At 38.4% G+C, this 20842-nt stretch overlaps 1 protein-coding gene across 38 annotated transcripts in view; it reads left to right on the top strand.

Annotated features, from left to right (window-relative positions):
• Positions 1-20842, top strand: part of TENM3 (teneurin transmembrane protein 3) — a 1278808-nt gene that overhangs the window by 940160 nt on the left and 317806 nt on the right. The window lies entirely within an intron of this gene.

The raw sequence follows: 20842 nt of genomic DNA, 5'->3' as shown, positions 1-20842 counted from the left end.
CTGCTTTTTTGGCACTGAAGAACTGATAAGTTTTTTGTTTTTTGTTTGTTTTTGCTTCTGCTCCCCTTCCATTGTGCATCTTGTCCTCCCTACCCCTCCATGAAGCTCACTTGGTTATCATGGGCCAGTCACTCACTCTCAGCCTAACCTACCACAGAGACGTTATTGTGAGGATAAAATGGGGAGAAGGAGAACTGTGTATGCCACCTTGGTCTTCTTGGAGGAAAGATGGAATACAGATGCAATTAATAATTATAATTACCGGTATATAAAAACAGCAGGGGGCAGTGAATCACAAGAGAGGCGCCAGCAAAAATCAAGATGCGGGGAAAATTGTGAAGCTAGCCAATGCCTCTACATAGCTTCATCCTTATTTCAGACATCATGGTGTATTGATATATTGCGATGTTTAGCTGGTGATGTATCATGATGTTGAAAACCAGATATCGTCCAGCCCTACTGATCACCTCTACATAGTTCCATCCTTATTTCAGATACAGTGGTACCTCTGGAAACGAATGGAGCCCCGTTCCGGATCCCCGTTCGTATCTAGAAGCAAACATAACTAGCGATGGCACATCTGCGCACGCACGCATCACTTTTCTCCGCTTCTGCGCATGCGTGTGACATCATTTTGAGCGTCTGCGCATGCGCAAGCGGCGAAACCCGGAAGTAACGCGCTCCATTACTTCTGGGTTGCCACGGAGGCCAACTTGAACGCGCTCAACCCAAAGCACATTCAACCTGAGGTATGACTGTATTGTGATATATTGGTATATCACAATGTTTAGCTGGTGATATATCACAATGTTGAAAGCCAGATATTGCCCAGCCCTAATTGTAAAGTGATTCTTTGCCAGTTAAGTTTTATTTCTGAAAAACATGGACAGTTAGAGTTAATTCATTTTTTTACTAGTTCTATTAGTCTAGGATTCAGCATAATAAATCCAGTTAGATTTTTGTAACATTTAACATTTGTTTCAAAATGTTAATTAACCTCAGCAAAAAATGTAAAGCTTTGGTTTGATGGATAGAAAGCTGGATGAGAATTGTTTGGACAAGTATTTTACTACTGAGATGCAAAGGAACTTGGCACATAGTTAATTGTTCTTTGCTCAAAGACATTAATATATTCCTAAGGTACGTCTTGCCACATGGAATGCCAGTTATTGCTGATGTGTGATGGCATGTGATATTTTCAAGTAGGAAAGATCGGCAAGTCAGAAAAATTTAAAAAAATATACCACCACCTGCACTGAGGTTTTCACATATGCTTCTTTGTTAGAAATGTTGTCTTAGTAAAATGTTAAGATGTCACTTCTGTAAAAAAAATAATTTATGTATGTAAAATGATACGTACTTCAGGAGCCTCAGCAGTCTGTCCCATCTGTATTGAGCTATGAAGCAACCTGTGTTTTAAATTCTCCTCCCCAAGGCATTGGACCCTGGAAGATTCTAAACATGTATCAAAAGGAGGAGTGGTGCAGTTTTTATGATTCTGATTAGTTGTGGTTAGGGAGATCTACTGAGACTGGCATGCTTGCACAGGTAATGAAGATATGGGAATCAGATGTGATGTGGCACTTTTTCTGGTCTTCTGTGCTTCAGACAGAGGCAATTACGAGGCATTTACCTCAACACAGAACTGAATTCAGCATGATGTTGTGATTAATTTAGCTAGTTAGCTGTTTGCTAGCCACATACTAAAATAAAGATGCATATCTGCATGACTTAACAATTATGGCCCCAAAAGGAGCAGTAATCCTACTGTAATGTTTTTAATACCCCAAAAGGAAGAATACCTTCTCCCACCTTCTTACAGTAGCAGTACTTCATTCTCTACTGGAAACACCTATCCAGCCCTAGTAGAATGAAGTTGACTCATTTTGGATCCAAAGTGTCACAACTGAATACATCAGAATAAAATTTATTACAATGTCCCAGATTGGGACTAGGGTACTTAAAGGATTTCCCTTTCCCACATGATATTGCCTGCCTACTTAGACAATTTTTGGGGGTACTGCTCAATCTGAAGTTGGCCCCAGTTTATTCTACACTAGTCAGATTTTATCTGGAGTAATGTGTCTGGGTTTTGGTGACACATTTTAAGAAAGAGAGAGACAAATTGGAGAAGGTTCAGAAAGGGGCATTGGAGATGCTTGCTAGTGTAGAAAACAAGTTCCATGAGGAAAATCTAAGGAACTGGTATTTGTCACCTGGAAAAGAGAAGATGAAATTCATGACAGTACTTTTTAAAGATCTGAAGGTCTATCACATAGAAGAAAGCAAAGACTTGTTCCTTAAATTATGAATGGTTGAATTTCAGTTGAACGTTAGACAAAAGACAGTAAGATCAATCCAACAATGAAGCCAATTATTACCTAGAGAGATGATAGGATGTTTCTCCCTAGAGACTTTCTAGCAGAGGCTGGACAGCTGTCTGTAGGGCATTCCCTGCATTGAGCAGGGAGATGGACTAGGATCTCTGGAAGACCCTTCTAACACACATAATTCTGTGAGGCCCTTTTTGATAGCAACACCCAGACTCTGCTTGTTCCCTTATCTGATGGTGTTTCACTGTTCTTATGGGATTGAATTACAGTGGTACCTCGGGTTACATATGCTTCAGGTTACAGACTCCGCTAACCCAGAAATAGTACCTCGGGTTAAGAACTTTGCTGCAGGATGAGAACAGAAATCATGCTCCGGCGGCACAGTGGCAGCAGGAGGCCCCATTAGCTAAAGTGGTGGTTCAGGTTAAGAACAGTTTCAGGTTAAGAACGGACCTCCGGAACGAATTAAGTACTTAACCTGAGGTACCACTGTAATCATCCCCTTTGTTAATTTAGCAGTTTTCCTTGTAACTAGTTTTAGTACCTACTATATTGACTGAATTTTGACATGTCACTTTAGTTTGCTGGTAGCTGTATTAAGGTATTCTTTGGGATCTAAATGGTGTGATAAAGCTATTTTAATTTAAACCTCATGCCCTCAAAGTTTCTTTTGATTTTTGATTTGAGGGACAGTCGTTTTTGCACTTAGGCTTAAATTAAAAGTCCGCTGAATTTAACTTATTCATTTCACTATCTTTAAGGTCACTGTGGAAACTGAAAGTTTGTTCAACAGCTGTTTAATAAGGAAATCCTGAATAACTGTGGTGGCTTGTGAAATGGTCACTTCAGAGGTGTCCTTATAAAATAAAATTTGTAAATGTTTATGAATTTTGCAAGTGACAAATTAACATCTAGATTTGGGGGAGGGGAGTGTCAACAGCTTTAATGATTATATTGGTGAACAAACATGGTCGTCTCTTAAGTTTTAACTTGTAAAGACTCCTAGACTGTATTCAGTTATAAAATATATGCTACATATTCAAATGGAAAATGAAATATAGCTCTAGAAAAGATGAGAGAGAGAGAGAGAGAGAGAGAGAGAGAGAACTCTTTTAGATTCTGTTATGTTGAAAGTTCCAGTTTATTACTTTAAGAAACATGTTTCTAATTAAGTATTTGAGTGACTATAAACTGTGTTTTAACATTTTACAAGTAAATGCAGACTTGTAATTTACCCAAAAGTAACTGAATACCTCCTTAATAAACCGCAGAATTAACTACAGAAATAATTTGTTGCTAGGACTGGGCTTTTTTTAAAAAAAACAAAAACTATCAGGTTGAATTGTTTGCAATTTTGTTTCTTTTTGGGATTTTTGTAATGAATGAAAAACATGTTATATCCTTAAATTTAATACACATGCTGTTAATCTCGACATCTTGGTCTGCAAAACATTCCAGGGCTGTGCTGCTTCCAAAGAATCTTTGTTCCGGCCAAATTGGGCTCAGGAGTCCTTAGTACATTTCCAAGATTTGTAACCTTTGAGCTCAAATGAGCAGGTAATGTGTATTCTCTACTGGGAACACAGCACTGACACTTGTTGTAATTTGTTGCAGTTGGTCCTTGTCCTTGCTTCCCCCCTGCATCAAGAAAATGGTGCCTTAGCAAAGAAATGCTAGTCCATCCTTTCCAAAATTTACTGTTCAAAAATTTGAGGAAACACTTCATTGCCTTTAAATACATATTCATTCATGAATCCATTTTTCCCAGGGACAACTTTCTGAGTCTTCACTTGTTGAAAAATTACATACTGGTTTCAAAATGTCAGGGTTTTGCCCTGTCAGTTCAGTATGCTGATTGTCTCTGTCCCCTATAATGTGTAGCCAGTGTAGTATTTTGGACTATGACTCCCATAAACACCTGCCAGTATGGCCAATAGCCAGGGATTTTTGGAGTAGTGGTTCACAACATCTGGAGGGCAGCACATTGACTATCTCTACTGTGCAGCTTTTGGTTTGTCATTTGGGGAAAGCAATCCTTGTTCCCTTCTTAGCGTCTGAAGAGGGTGTTCAGTTAGGGAGAAGCTAAGCTAGATCAAATTTGCTCTGTTGATAAAATGAGTTAGGGTGAGGAATGGAGAAGGTAGTGATATTCAGGAAAGGTCCCTGCCTTGTCCCTCCTAACTGCTCACCAAACTTGACAGATATTTTCATAGTAATTAATATAAGCCAAAAGCTAATTAACTGGGCCCACATTCTTGCCATCATAGTACTAGACTTGATCATGTTAAATCACAAAAATACGAGGTTTGTTTTCAAGTTCCCAAAATATTTTGTTTGAAATCTTCAATGTTACAGTACGCCTGCTCAAAATGAATTGGCTATTATTTGGATGACAAAAGATAATCTGTCCATTTTATGATTTATTTGGTGTGTTTTTTAAATGCAGAGGGTTGCTATCATTCGGTGTTCTTTATAAAATCACTCCAAAATACTTTTAAAATGAGTAAAATGTTAATATGAGCAAAAATCATCTTAATCTCTTGGACTTGTTTTCATGAGAATACCCTGGTGACTGTGTACCAGATTTCTTCCAGGGCTCTTCAGATGCAGCTTTCGAAAAAGGATTCCTAGGCCAGTTAGGTGCAAAAATGGTTGAAATACTTGCATACTTTGGCATTTCATCAAGTCTTTAATATTTCACTAAGTTTTCAATATTAATATTATCCCCACTTAAGGTAAAGTTGCTTTCTTTTGAGCTACATTTCACTTTTCTCTCTGTTGTTGCAACCAAAAAAGTTCTCAGATTACTTCATTCATGTAAAGGTTTAGTTTATAATAAAGGAAGGGAAATCAAACCAAAGTATAACTTATTAGGGTAAAAGAAGCTATAATTATACAAATAGAATGAAGTATTAATTTGCCTTTTACTTCAGCTGTATCATTATGGTTCAGTAGACTTCACTCACTGTGACTATAGTAAATCCTTAAACTAATACAAAATAGAGCTTAAGAAATGCTCTCATTTTTAGAGCAGTGCTCATATTTGTGGGATGCCCACCTATCCTGTTAGACTTGCTATGCAAAAATGCCTATATTAGTGTTTATTGAATAAAACAAACTTTTTGCCAGCCATTGTGCAGTGAGCCCAAGCTCACGAGGGGCAGGTGGCTTGAAAGCAGCAATAAAGACATGACAAGAGCTTGGTATTGAAATGGCCACATCTTTAATAATTACAGATGTTAGTAGGCTTTGGCATAGGCATTGAGTATGGGGTTGCCATATGTCCTTTTCCCCCCAAGGCACTTCCTCTTTTTCATGGGTAGAGTCAGCATAGCGATCCATAGTTACAAGCAGAAGTCAGCTAATGTGTCTTCCTTTTGCTCTTCAAAATATGGCAACCCTAAATGTGCCCTGAATCAACCAGACTGATTTGTGGTTGATTACTCCACCAGGGTCAGCCCTGGGTTAAAGGATCCCCACTACAATGTGGATCAAATAAGGTGCACCCACCCAAACATCATTTGGGGAGTTCTGCGGCCTGTTTTCTGGGCCTTCATACAAAAACTCTTCCCCCTGGATCCCTTTACCAGGTTACCTTTTCCTCCAGAAAGTTGCGGCAGTTTCTATGAGGTAGGCAAAACCTCCAGACAGGCACAATTTGTCTGCAGGCAAACTCCTGCATGGTCCCAAATATGGTGACTGATAATCCCATAGCAAGTTCGTGCATGTGCATTGCCCATTTACCTTTGGGGAGGGTCGAAACATACAGGGAAGGTGGGTGGGATGTCCGTTGCAGGCCACACCACCCACTTTCATTGCAACTGGCATATATGCCATGGAGGCAGACCTGAATGGAGACAGGTGCCCCCCCCAGTCTAACCCCTCCCACCTGCCTCTAATGCCCCTGTCCACCTCTCAAATTGACCGCAATTGGCCAGTTTAAATTCAGAATATTGGCAGGAAGGCTCAGCAGTCCTACAAGCAGCCAAGGCTGATGATGCAGCCAATGGGTATGTGGGAGTGGCTCTTTGTCCCCACCCTGGTTTGCCTGTTGTCACACAGGGCCACAGTTGCTGCTTCCATCAAAATGGCAAGTGGTCCTTATATTACATTTGTTCCTTGCATATTATGTTGCATAGAGTGAACTGATATAGCAATATAAGAAATATTAATTTTATATGCATGCTGTTGGAAGAGTTTGGTATGTGTACATTATGCTATGTTGTTTGAATAATTAATGATGAGATGTAGTCTCACCGCAGGAATGGATTTTTAATTCAAAGGCCACTTTTAGAGATACTACTTTTTTAAAAAAAACCATATGTATATATCTTGATTAGATACTTACATAGTATCTAATTTTATTTGAAAGATTAGTACAGGTTATCACAATGAGCAAAATTTATTTTTGTTCTGCTTCTCTAATGCAAAGACCATTCTATTAAAATATCATTCTCTATCAGAATTTGATTTTGCAGTTTGTCAGTTCTTGAACACACACACACCCTATCATGGTATCTTCTATTGTAATGTTTGATATTCTGAGTAGTCCAGAAAATGGTAGCTGTGCCTAAATCCTGTTGAAGCCACTGCTCTGAGCTTAGTATGTTTCAACAGGATTAAGAAGCAGCTAACTTCATCTGCTGTGTATGCACGTGTGAGGGAAAATAAATGAATGAATGAATATTAAGATTAGTTTTGAGTCACCTGAGATTAGTTTTGAGTCACCTAGTTTTGAGTCCTAGTTTAAATCCATGAATACTTGTGTTTTGATGAGTGTGCTGACCTCCACAGAAAATGACTTGTTCAGAGTTCAAAGGCTGAAGACTGGAGCAGAACTCTGATGTTTCTTTAACAGCCTTAGGCTGAGTCCTATACAGCAGTTCTCTTTCAGATTGAAGTTCCTCTTTGCCCCATTGTGCAGTGGTTCAGTTTGTATGTAACAGTAAACTAGAGTTTATTGTGGTTTATTATGAGCATGCAGATGACACCTACTTCTCTTCTCCCCAAGAGGGAGTGGGAGCAGCCGCGGCTTACTCTGAAGCAGAGATCATGATAGGTTTTGTTCCAAACAAACCACAATTGGTAAGCAAACAGCAAACCTTGACCACAGCCAATCACAAACAAACAACCACCCCTTAGGCCAACCCCAACCTCTCTCACCACCAAAGGAACACAAGTGAATAGCAGAGAACCTGCACAAGCGACGCTAACACAAAACCCCACATATATTAAGTAAAATAGAAATATTGCCACCCGACCCCACCCCACTCACCTTTCCCCCCTCCACCTCTTTCCCCCTTTTCTTCCTAATGTTTCAACAAATGAAACTGATCTGTAAAAAATGTTACTTGGAAAAGATAGAGAGAGAGAGACATTGCACATACTTTTGTAAACCAAGAAAATCTTTAATAAAAATACAAAAACAAAAAACAAACAGCAAACCTTGGCTTAACATTCTGGATTGTTTGGAGTGAAAGAAAGCACAATTCCCAGGTCCAACGTAATACTAAACCAAGGAAGACAGTTTCCTGCTCCCACTTTCTTTAGGGTAGGAGAGAAGTAGGTGTTATCTGCATGCTCATGATAACCATTTCTTGTGGGTTTTTGTGATGTGCAAACTTTTTCTGTTTATTTTTTATATAAAAATATCTTAAATAGGTTTTAATAGTGTGCTAAACTGTTCATTGGAAATATCTAATAGGGTGGAGCCCAACATTACAGGTTTTTGCCTTTTGTAGCATGTAGTAAAATAATGTGTACCTTGGTACTACCCTACTGTGTGTTTCTTTGGTCACCAAGAGTAGCTGGAAAAAGCACAATACCCGATAACACCAGCTATTGTATGTACTGGATAGGTGCAGTGTATTTTTATGTGAAGTATTTGCTAGCAGCTTATCAAAGAACACATTTGCAATGGCAACAAGCTGGCCTTTATTGTTACACTGTAGTCTGGCTCAATGAATACTTTGCATGATAAACACACACATTAAGCACCTATATTGTACCTTACAGCAGATGTTAAAACTTTGCTCAGGCCCCTGACCAATCCTTCACCAGTTAAATCCACTTCCTTATAATATCCCCCGTAGTCTCAGAGCTCAGTAGGACTGCAGAACATTGCTTCTCCTTTAAGACTCTAACATATCTGTGAATAATGTTGGGTTCACCAATAGAAATCATCAATTGTATACCTGCAAAATAGTTGCAGACTAAGCTCCTGTGATTATTCAGTAGATCATTGTGACAGTTGCTGGGAATTAATGTCTGTTCTGATCACTACTATTATTACTTGCATCTGGGTAGTAAAATTAAGATTGCTTGCAACAGACAACCTGTTGATGTGTTTCACTCATCTTTAATATATTATCATCTTATGGACATGATCGATACTGCCTTGTGCTGTGAAATATAGAGCAGGATGTTCATTATCTCTCTTCCTTTTTAATGAAAAAAGAACTGTGCTCATTCTGATTCTTCTCATCTCTGAAATCATAGTTGTAAGTTCTGTAGGTCAGATTACACATGAACTACACTCCATTTGCTGATGCTGATTATACACAGCTGTTTTGGCAAGCATGTTTTGAGAGCAGCTGGATTACCCAGGTATGATTTACAATTTAATTATATATGGAGAAATTGGCATTATTTTAATGGTCATGGAGCAATTCATTGAAAATTCAAATGGCTTTAATAATATGTGTGCTACAATTCATAGTTTTATGAGTTGTTGTTTTTTAAAGAGATTATCTGTTTATAATACAATACCATATCTTAAGTGGTCATAATTTCTGTGTGTGAAGTGTTTTACAAAATTGATTGAAATAATTTATTAAAGTAGATTGCATGCAGTGGAACACTGATTTTTCTTACGTACCACTGTACAATAGCCTAAATGTTTTGAATACAGAAAGAATGTTCAATCCATAGAATTTCCAACTAAAGGGATCTCTGATTGTAGAAGTCGGGTAGATGCTGCCTGGGGCAGTCCCGCCCCTCTCCAAAATCCTATCTTGTTAATAGACATAGGCATGGATTACATTGCATGTCGTGGTTCATTATTTTACTTATTTCATTGAACATATTAAGGTTCCTTATACAGACGGTGACCATTTTGTGCAGGGGTTCTATTCCTGACCCCCCCCCCCCGTATTGGCGGAGTGTGCATAAGACCACCCTGTTTCACCACCACCCCGTTTTCAGGCCACTTCTGGGTTGGCAGCAATGAGCATGTGCATGCAAAATGGCCGCTGCGTGTACTCTCTATCCAGTATTGTCTACTCTGATTGAAAGTGCTATCTGAAAGTGCCTGGCCATAGATTTCCACCTCAGTCTAGGAGAGTATTTGCTTTTAAAGGCCCAGACTTCTATCAGCCTGAACAGATCCTGCTACAGATTAGGATGAGGAGAGAAAATGCTTCTTCCAATCGATCAATCTGCAAAGGGGGCAAAGTTCCTAACAATTTCATCCATTACTGAGGTTTTTAATTGCATTTTATGGATATTTATATAGACTGATTTTACTGTATTTTATACATAAAGCTGTATACAGTATTTTATACAGTAAGCTGCCTTGATGTATTTTATGAAAGTGCAGGTTTTACATACTAAAACAAATAAATACATAAAACCTAAAACTGCCAAAAACAGGTTTATGATACCCTGAACCCCAGTACCCCCCTCAAAAAAAAATCAATTCCATATTATGGCTTAATTTGGAGTGCTAAGTATTTAGCAGCCATGACATTTACTAGCATGGTGCTGAACTAGGAGTCCGCATTCACCTGTTGCCTCACAACTCCACTAATGGCATTAGGAAGACATTCCTCTCCATCAATGGCAGAAGCCCTTTACCACCAGTGAACAGCGGCACAAATCACTGCTAGCAAATTTTCTGATTTTCTCTGAAAAATTAAAGAAACTCAACAAAAGAAAAGTGAATTTGAGATTAACGTAATACCACCTGCATTTCTGTTGTCATGAGGTGCTCTGGCTTAATGTTGTCGACATGACCTAGCTATTTAGGCTGTTGAAGTGCTATGGAATGCTTATGGCAGTTACAACAGATGAGGAGAAAACTTTGGCAACTTAACCAGTAAAGGTTTAGGTGACTGACTGGGCTGTGTATTGTTGGTTAAAATGTGTTCAGTTGTGAAGAAAGTAGTCAGTGGTCTCTGACTGGTTGTCTGTTAAGATTGTGTGTGTGTGTGTGTGTGTGTGTGTGTGTGTGTGTAAGGCTGTCATGTCTGAATAGTGAGAGTATATGAGTGTTCTGTGTTAATAGTATGAGTGGATGGGTGCCACTGAAATATGTGGGAGGAAGCAAGGGAGGAGTAAATGCAAACAAAAAAATTACATGTACAGAAAACAATGAAGGGCTTTTTTGAGAATTTGTCTATATTCAAATGATTTGAGGATATAAATTAGGTCATAAAAATGAGCACGAAGGAGGCTCTGTGAATAATAAAGATTACTTGCCTTGGCTGAAAAATAGCATCTATATAGCTAGTAAGTAAGTAGAGTAAGTATTACCTTTGATTGCTGTTAAGCTATACGGTGGTGTCAGAAACCTAAAAGAGCAGTTTTGTAGAGCAGTATAAATATTTTAAATTTGTATTGGTATTGCCTGATGTGTCTACATGGTTCCATATTGTACAATTTAACTGGCTAACTCTATCATCTTTCAAAAATGGTGAACATTAATAACTTACAATTTGTCTTCCTTGAAATAAAAGTATTTATTATGTATTTGCTATTTGAGAAAAGTTAGAATATATACATTGGGTGGGTGTTTCCAAATAATGCTTAATATGAACAAAGCCTTTAAATGAAAACATTATTGAACACCATGGTATATTGTTTATTTCATTGGTTGATGAAAACCTCCTTATTCGGTGTGATATGTCATCTTCAGCGGAAAATGTAAAGCAGAACGTGTGTGAATACTGCCCATTATTCCATGTACTTTGCCACCACAAAATTAAAGATTGAATGACAGGAGTTTGTAGTTTTTTCCTAAACAAGCTCAAAAGGGCTTGTTCACAAGTTTAGCTTCTGGTAACCAGGTGACTGTAGTGTTAGTGTTTATTTTAATATACCATATGTAAGTCATGCTGTTGCTATGAAACCAGACAGTCTTCCATTGATGCAATATGTGGACTGACATCTGTCAGATTTTCCACCCAATGAAATGTGGCCCCATTATGTTTTAATTATTTGAAATATATTTGGAAGCCTGAATGCTGATACTGTATTTCTAAGCCCTGAAACATGTCATCTTATTGTGCCCTTATTTCCTATACGTTAAGCTAAATAGACTAACTGCAGTTAAGAGCCTGTCAGGGAATGTATGTCAAACACTAGGGGTATCATGCAATCAGACTGGTGTCAGGGTGGAAAAGTCAGTGGCTGGGAGGGTGGAGGAGGCTGACCTTGTTCTCTCAACATTGCCTTTACACTGAATGGAACAGATGAGATTCTGAATTATTCACAACACTGAAAGCTTATAATTGTTAGCATTGGTGGCAGCAGTGGAGCATAGAGACAGATTTTTGTTGTTGTCAAAATGTCTGACCTGGTAACACTTCAAAGGCTTTCCTTCACAAAACTGTCTTTAAGAATTTTGTTTCCTTCCCCCTTCAAAAGGGTTTCATATGTAGGATTATTTCCATTCTTGTTTCCTGTAGGAATCTGGGTCAAAGAGGTTCAAGTTGAGATTTAGCACTGATTTCGAGAAACTCAATAATGGAACAAAAGAGGTTTTTTTGAAGGCTTTGTTGTCTGGGCAGGTAATTTTTTCCAAGGGTATTGCACAATGCATAAAACAAACATTTGATATCATAATAGTGGTTTGGTTTTCTTATTAATAAATTGAAAGGGCTTTTTTCAGTAAAGCATTTGAATTTTGTAACACAGAGGTAAATAACAACATATTTCAACATTTTCCAGTCAAACTCCTCCTGCTGCCTGCCTCCCACCTTCCTGTTCCATAAGAGGAGTCAATGCTTAGTTGGTTTAATTGGGATGAAGCCTTATCTAGAATGGGAAAAATGAAATAAATTATCAATAATCATTAAAAAGTTTTATTCAACCATGCTGTTCTGTAAAGTCAATTCATTTTACTTGTGTTTATGCTGTACATATTTATAAGATATTGTCTTCTGTCTGTGAAGTAGATTACAGTAGATTACATTTGCTTTACCTGCCTTTGGATACTAGATTGCTACAGTTTATTTATAGTAGTATAAATGCAACCGTCAGAATACTCTCTAAAGGATGTGACTATCCATACATTAAGATCTTCAGAAGATGGTGTTTTCACTGTTTGAGGCTAGGCAGATTACGACCACAGAGAGTGAAGGTCCTCTCATTGGTGGCATCCCATTATAAAATACTCTCCACAGACAGACACTTGTCTTCTTGTCTTTTAGTGCCAGGAAGTCTTTCTGCCCTGCCCCTGGGCCTTTTGGAAATATATATATTTTGGTTCTATCCCAGGTTTAATATAAATGTTTTGGTTCTATCCCAGGTTTGTATGACAAATAGTTTAGCTGCTGCTCCTTTCTAGGCATGCTTGCATGGTTCTGTGTGAACCAGGTATTGTACTGAATGTTTGGGTTAAAAAATACATAACATCTCCATTTTATTACAGTCATACCTCGGGTTGAAGTAGCTTTGGGATGAATATTTTCGGGTTGCGCTCTGCAGCAACCTGGAAGTAACAGAGCGCATTACTTCTGCGTTTCGCCGCTCACGCATGCTCAGATGTTCAAAATGACGTCACGCACATGCACAGAAGCGGCAAGATGCGCAGTCGCATGTTACGTTCGCTTCAGGATGCGAACGGGGCTCCTGAATGGATCCCGTTCACATCCAGAGGTACCACTGTACTTTAATTTACCTCAGTAGAATTCAAAAGATGTGTATAGCCTTTTATGTTCATCCTTTCTGGTCATTTTGCACCACTGCATTAGTGCATTTGGTAATGGTCACTGTGGAATAAATTTTTCTGCTTGTGTAGTTACTGTACTTTAGATAATCACAGGACTTTAGTTTCCAGATGCTTTGATTCCCTTAATGTATAAAAATATATCCAATGGAGATTCACTAGAGCAAATCAGATCACATCTGACAATGACTATACCATTTAATTCATATTAATATTTGAATTTTGGAATTACATAAAATAGAAACATTTTAAATCATATATTGGAAATACACTGATTTAATTCCTCAGTTATAATTAACTTTGCATGTCTTTTGAGACAGCTTTTCCATTCATTTTGTCAAGAAATTTCCACACATTGAAAGTACGAACAATTTGTCTCAAATATCACTCGTTCGGAGTTTACAGATTTAGCAGTCAGATACAAAAAAATGAAAATGAAATTAATTAGAAATAATATAATGGGATGAATTTAAAACTGCATGATGTTACTTCAAACCTCCTCCAAAAATATGCAGTATCCAAATAGCTTTGAGAGTATAAAATGTGAATGTATTTTCACACCAGCTTTATATAGTACTACTATCCGTTGGTTTTGGTGGCACTGAGCTTAGATTCTGTGAAAGAACTGAGCTTCCCATCAATGGGTTCCATTGTTACTTTTGTCCATATGTCATCTTAAGACTTGCATTGCGAGATGCATGCCAACATCATTTTGAAGGGTATACACAAGCTTCTGGAGTGTTCACACAACAATAGTAAAATGAAAATCCATATAATCATTCTTACATATCCAAACACCATGTATTCTAATGCCTTTGTGTTTAAAGTGTGTGTGAGAGAGGGAGAGACTGAAAACCCCAAGTCCTCCTCAGTGGACCATATTCATCCATAGACTAGTAGAAGCCAAGCTGCAGTTTCTTGAGGCAGAAATTCTACCAGGGCTGGGAGCAAGCCACATCTGCTGGAGGAAAGTAATGTGCCTGCAGAGAGGGGATTATGAAGGAAAGAAAAAAGCAGCAGGAGGGAACTCTTTGTGTCACTTTCTACTAATCTTATCCAGTTAAACAAAAGAGCAGGATAAATAAATGAGCATGCAAGAGAGAAACTCTGTATACTTGAGAAACATTTTAAAGGGATTGATCCAAAGTTCACAATTGTATCACCATCTGAGTTGAGGTGTTTTGTTTTGTTTTTATCTCAGAGGGTTTATTTTGTGGACATCAGCCTTCTGGAGGTAACATTCTGCACTTCCGTGCTCCCCAACAAAATTTGTTATCAATATTTTTTGTAGGCCAACTCCACAGGGTATTCTTGTACCCATGCCTGAGCTGCTACTCTCCCACCACCACCAAAAGTACCAGTTATTATTGTTTGCATTGTTTATTTATTCAGAATATTGCATTGCTTTTTGAAGTTTTCATTATGAGATTTCTTATTTGATAAGGGCCTAAAAGGTTCCATTTTTTTTATTTAGGGGCTGGCTGGGTAAACATAATTAGACAACCTGGGGTGTGTATGTATATGTGTGTTTGGCATATGCAAGGCAGAATAAGTGTGTAGGAAAAGGACCCCCTATCACGAGTTACTTACCTGAGGGTGTTTTGTTATACAGTACAGATATCATAACCTCCTGTTCAGACTACTAATGTTGCAGAGCATCTAGGCATGTAGAATATTTTTGAGCAGCAGGATTACATTGGCTTAGAGTAGATTAACCAAAATGTGTGTTTATTGGTAAAAAGGGAGGTTCAGGTTTTATGTAACTATGGTTTATGCAAAAGGGAAAGAAGGTTTCAGCAAACCTATTCCTCCTGCATTGAGGAGGAGGAGAGAGAAAAAGTGTACTGCTTGCATTGTTGAGTAAACCACATTTACATACAAATATGTGATTTGATATCCTGGTTAACTATTAAAGTTAGAATAAGCCACATGGACAGAATTGCAGCCAAAATATTTAGCATTTCTTACATGTCCAGTAGATTACAGATCATAGTAAATATTCTAGATGCATAGGTAAAGGTAAAGGGACCCCTGACCATTAGGTCCAGTCGTGATCGACTCTGGGGTTGCGGCGCTCATCTTGCTTTATTGGCCGAGGGAGCCGGCCTCCAGCTTCCGGGTCATGTGGCCAGCATGACTAAGCCGCTTCTGGTGAACCAGAGCAGTGCACGGAAACGCCGTTTACCTTCCCGCCAGAGCGGTACCTATTTATCTACTTGCACTTTGACGTGCTTTCGAACTGCTAGGTTGGCAGGAGCAGGGACCGAGCAACGGGAGCTCACACCGTTGCGAGGATTCGAACCGCCGACCTTCTGATCGGCAAGTCCTAGGCTCTGTGGTTTAACCCACAGTGCCACCCGCGTCCCTCTAGATGCATAGAATCATAGAATTGTAAAGTTGGAAGGGACCCCAAGGGTCATTAGTCCAACTGCCTGCAATACAGGAGTCACAGCTAGTCCAGCATCCTGTTTTCACAGTGGCCAACCAGATGCCCAGGGGAAAGCTACGTACAGGACCTGAGCGCCAGAGAACTCTCCTCTGCCATGTTTTCGAGAAGCTGGCATTCAAAAGCATTACTGCCTCTGACAGAAGCAGCAGGATTGGTAATCACTGATATCCTCTAAACCAGGTTGCAGCATTTGTGACATTTTAGTTTAGAAAAAAGGCAAATGAAAGATGGCATTATATAAGTTTATAAAATTTTGCATGGCATTGCGAAAGTGGATAGAGAAAAGTCTCCCCACCCCCAAAAAACCCCTCAAAAACACACATTCATACTTGTGGGCATTCAGTGAAGCTGATTGTTGGAAGATTTGAGGCAGAAAAAAAGAAAGTATTTTGTCATGCACGGCATAGTTAAATTATGGAACTCACTCCCACAAAAAGAATGATGGCTTCAAAAGAGGATTTGACAAATTTATGGAGTAGAGGGCTGTGAATAGCCATGAGAGGCAACAATGTGTCTTGGTACCAGTTTCTCGAAACCACAGTAGGAAAAAGTGCTGTGGTGCTCACCTCCTGCTTGAGTGTTTTCTACAGGCATCTGGTCATCCACTGTGAGAACAGGATGCTGGGCTAAAAGGGCCAATGGCCTGATCCAGCAGGCTCTTCCTGTGTTCTTATGATTCAGTTACATCAATCTTATACAACCTGATCTGACTACCTGGTGATTGCTAGGCTTATTTCAAGGTGCCAGTGTTAGCCTTCAAAGCTCTAATTAGTTTAGGACCCATGTTTTTAAGTACCACCTCCTTCTTCATGTTCCTCCATGCATGCCTTGATCATCATCTGAAGCCTTTCTCTGGATACCTTAACTTTGTGAGACACAGCAGAAGGGACTTGGAAAAGATTTAAGAGCCTCGGACAGAAGATCTCCAGGTTGATGAACTATATGGAATGGACGGAAATGACTGGCAGAATCCGAGACCAGGGAGAAGAGATGGTGGAAGAAGATTGGGAAAGTTTAAAGTTTATATATAGAAATATTGTAAAATTAATGAGTGTTAGAAAATTGTTGGAATGAAACTTTATGGCTTTAGCAGAAATGTTATAAGGAGTTAAGTATAAATAAGTACTTTAGTATTAATGGAAAATAAGGTTAAAAATATGTTAAGATATTCATAATGATAAAAATAGAGAAAGATGGAAAGGAATTGCTGAAACATGTAACAGAAGTGGAATACAAAAAGGGAGGTGAGAGGAGATCGAGGAAATAAGGAATGAAAGATAGAGTAATGAAATGGTATGGTATATGTTTTTAAATTGTTGTTTTGTTTAGTTTAGTGTGTTAAGGTTGTGTTTTGTATTGTTTATATATTGTATTGTTTTTTCTTTTTTTCTTTTTTCTTTTCTCCTCTATTTTGTCCTTTTCTCTCGCCTTTTTTCTTCTTTTTTCTTTTCTTGTAAGTCTTAAAAGTAATAAAGATTATTTTTTAAAAAAACTTTGTGAGACACAGCTAATGGCAACAAAGGCTAATACATTCTCTGTGGTGGCAGAGGTCCTGTGCAATGCCTTGCCAAGTAAGGCACTGTATGGTAAAGACATGACTGTTCAAAGACACCTTTGGCTGATAATTTGTTTAGTGCTTGGCTGTGCTGGAATTGTTACTGTGGTTTTTTAAAAATGAGCATTATGGTATTTAATTGGGGGATTGTTTTATTTTTAGAATAATGTTATTGTATTGTGGCTTGTTAGCTGCCTTCAGTGCTTTTGTTAGTAGGTGTGGGGTATACGTTTTTAAAATTAAATAAATCTATAAATAAATTCACCAAGGAATAAGTGCTTTTGTGAGCTGAAATAAAGATAGGTCTTTTGATCTACCTTAGCTTTGTGTTTGTGTTTCATTGTTATATTTGCTGGTATAGTTGTAAGCTTTCTGTTTTATTGTTCACATTCCTCCATTTTTATTATTCTATAGTGAACAGTAATTGTTCCCCTTTCATTTGTATTGTTTCATTTCCTTTGTTTGGCTATAGCATTCAACATCTTTCTCCTTCACCACCATTCCTACCTGCATTTCGTCCCACATATTCCTTTCAACCCTCATGAATGCGATTCTCTTTCACTCAAATGAGTCATTTCACTTCTGCTTCTCAAGCAATCCTGCCTCTCGCTGTCAGTTCTCCCTTTTCTTTAAGCAAAAAGATACTGTCCTTAGACAAATCTCTCTTGTTAAAATCGAAGTCAGATTTCATTTTCACTCTCCACAAAAATATACCACAATAACCTAGCAATCAAATCCTCTTGACTAAATCCCTTCCAATCCACCCCAAACTATTATCAAATAATCCCCCAATGTCAAATCAAATGATCAGTTCTTAATGTCTTCCCGCATGTTGCTCTTCTCAGTCTGTCTCTTACAGAAATCCCTGTTCTGTTATTTGCTAGGCTGCTGCTGGTGTTTCCAAACAAATTAGTTCACAATTGGTTTCTTTAAGAAAGCATTTTACAGAATAATTCTCAAAATTATAACCCTTCAAATGGTGGAGACCACTAAAAGTTGGTGAATATTTGTGAATGATTATGATGCTTACCATCCCTCCCTGTGGTTTTGCATGGTTTGTTGATGGTTACTGGTTTGCATACAGAAGCTTTCTCAACAGCTTCATAATTTTCTGAAGTACCCTTTTGAAGTGAAATCGCTTTGAAGCAATACAAGAAAATCTATGATAATTTAGATTTTTTATGGCACTTGTAATGTCTATATTCATTAAATGTAATGTTTATTTAAAGAAAAGATAAGAAAATCTAGTATTTGAATTTGTAGGTGCTGAACTGAACAGATAGTACTCAATTTACAACATTTTATCGTGTGTATGGGGTGTTAAGGAAAGGGTAGTACCTGGGGTGGGAGACATGTTGTGCTCTTTCGGGGTAGTCTGTCCACCTTTGGTCCCCACCCTGCACTCAGTTCTCACCTGTGGCTCCTAGAAGCTGTCAGCATGTGACAGCAGCCTCACCTTGAACGTATTTGACTGGCTGACTAATCCAAGTGAAGGTAACCAATGGGTCTCAAACCCTCAATGAGTTAGAGACTTCCCCTAAATGACAGACAAGCTCTGGTGGATTGAGCAGACGAGACCAATAGTGAGTCCAATGGTCAAGAAGGCAGTTTCTGCCCATGCTGTAGAGGGAAGTGAGGGGCAGATGGGGCTCATCAACCTGGGAAGGCAGCCCATCTAGGAGAAGGAAGACTCTGATCATAAACCTCAGTTGCCTGCAGGATATATTCAGTAGAAGTCACGGCTAAGGAGTGACCCTACACAAATCCAGAGTGGAGTCTCTAAGACAGTTGGATGGTGTCTTGTCTGCCTCCTTCCAGCAACTCCCTCAGCCTAGCTGGTGCCAAACGTATTGCTCTCTGCTTTCCTTTGGACCGCATCAGCGACGCTGGCCGGGGTGGGTGGGCCCTGTCATCTGGGCAGCCCAGGACCTCCATACACACTGCCCAGGCATGCGCTCACCCTCAGAGGCATACTTCATTGTCTTGCAAGACAGACAGATGCCAACAACAGCTACATTTTCTAGGACAGCTGATGTTTTGAAATTAACTTGCATGCAAACTGTTCTTTTAGAAAAATGTGATTTCTATAAATTCTTAATATAGATACAAATTTCTACAAATTTATTTACATTCCTTTAGCTCAGTGTGTTGTAGCAACCAAACCAAGGTTTTGCTTAGTGTGGTAGTGGGATTGTGGTTTAAGTTATCTCCTCCTTACAAGGCAAACTGAATTTTGTTCAAGGTAAACAAAGTTGAGACGAGCCAAGTGCACCTGATGATGATGATGTTATTTATACCCTACCTTTTTCCCTGACTGAACTCAAGGGATAGGTATTTGATGTCATTAGAATAATTTTCCTCAAGAAGGAAATGTTATAAACCAATGAAAAGATATAAACTAACTTAGACCGTCACCCTCCTTGCTGAATGTCAGGTGCATGGCAAATGCTTCTTATTTCAGCAAACAATTTAAGGTAGATTTCTGTTTTTATGATTAATTATTCTTTTCTGTATGTTTTCTGCATGTTTTTTTATGCACACTTTAGAAATTCTGAATATGAAGGTGTATGTAAATACCTTCAGTAAATAAAGTTCTCAGTGGGGATTATGAAACTAGTAGCCCAAGGCCCAAAGAATCTTGTTCCATCAGTTCCTGTGGAGTCCCCTCTGCTGACTTCCTCTGTTCCTCTGACTCAAAAGGGTAAGTGGGGGGAGAGGTAGGAGAAGAAGGGATACCTATTCTGAGTGCCAGCAAGCCTTCTGCGAAATTTAGTACAGTACTTGTTAAAGATCAAGCCCATTTGGTGAACAGCTTTACACCCTAGCCACCTGTGCATTTTGCAGCACTGGAAAATAAGAGAAAACAGATCATGTGCTATTTTGTATTTGATTAATCTTAAAATATAGGGGTTGTTGATGGCTTGGAGAGAGTTTTGGCTTTGGTCTCGTGACAGGGCTTCTTTATTCAGAATACCGGCTTCAGAATCATACTTGGCTATTTTGTACATGAAGACAGGCTTCTGATATTTAAGATTCTAGATATGATGACCCGAAATATCCATGTATTAAGAGTCATCAGTTTGACTAATGGTAGACCATAGCTACAGATCATCTTAAGCACCTCTTCAGAGCATCATTTTTCCAGCTCAGTTGATTTCTGACTTATCTCACTTTATCAGTCACTGAAGTGGAAATTCCATCACTCTTCTATGTGTTTTGAATTTTTCTTGTGTTTATTTGTAATAGGTTTTATGGATGATTAGTTATGTGAATTGTGTCCTTTTTTTGTGGAACTGGCCAGTTCTTAATTCCCGTGCCACCATGTAAAACTCCAGTTTTTATTTAAGCTTTTCATGTTAGCAGAGTTGTACTGGTTTATTATTTGCACTTTTTTATATGTGAAAATATAGTCTATTGTTGAGAGAATGTTAATATATATATATATATATATATATATATATATATATATATATATATGTATATATATATCCAGGAGGTTATTGCTTAATAATTAATAAATTCACAAAAGAATAAGCTTAAAAGACTAATAGTATGCA

Source organism: Podarcis filfolensis (assembly GCF_964270895.1).
Source record: "Podarcis filfolensis genome assembly, chromosome: 9".
Taxonomy (NCBI): Eukaryota; Metazoa; Chordata; class Lepidosauria; order Squamata; family Lacertidae; genus Podarcis; species Podarcis filfolensis.
This window is presented reverse-complemented; position numbering and strand designations above follow the sequence as displayed.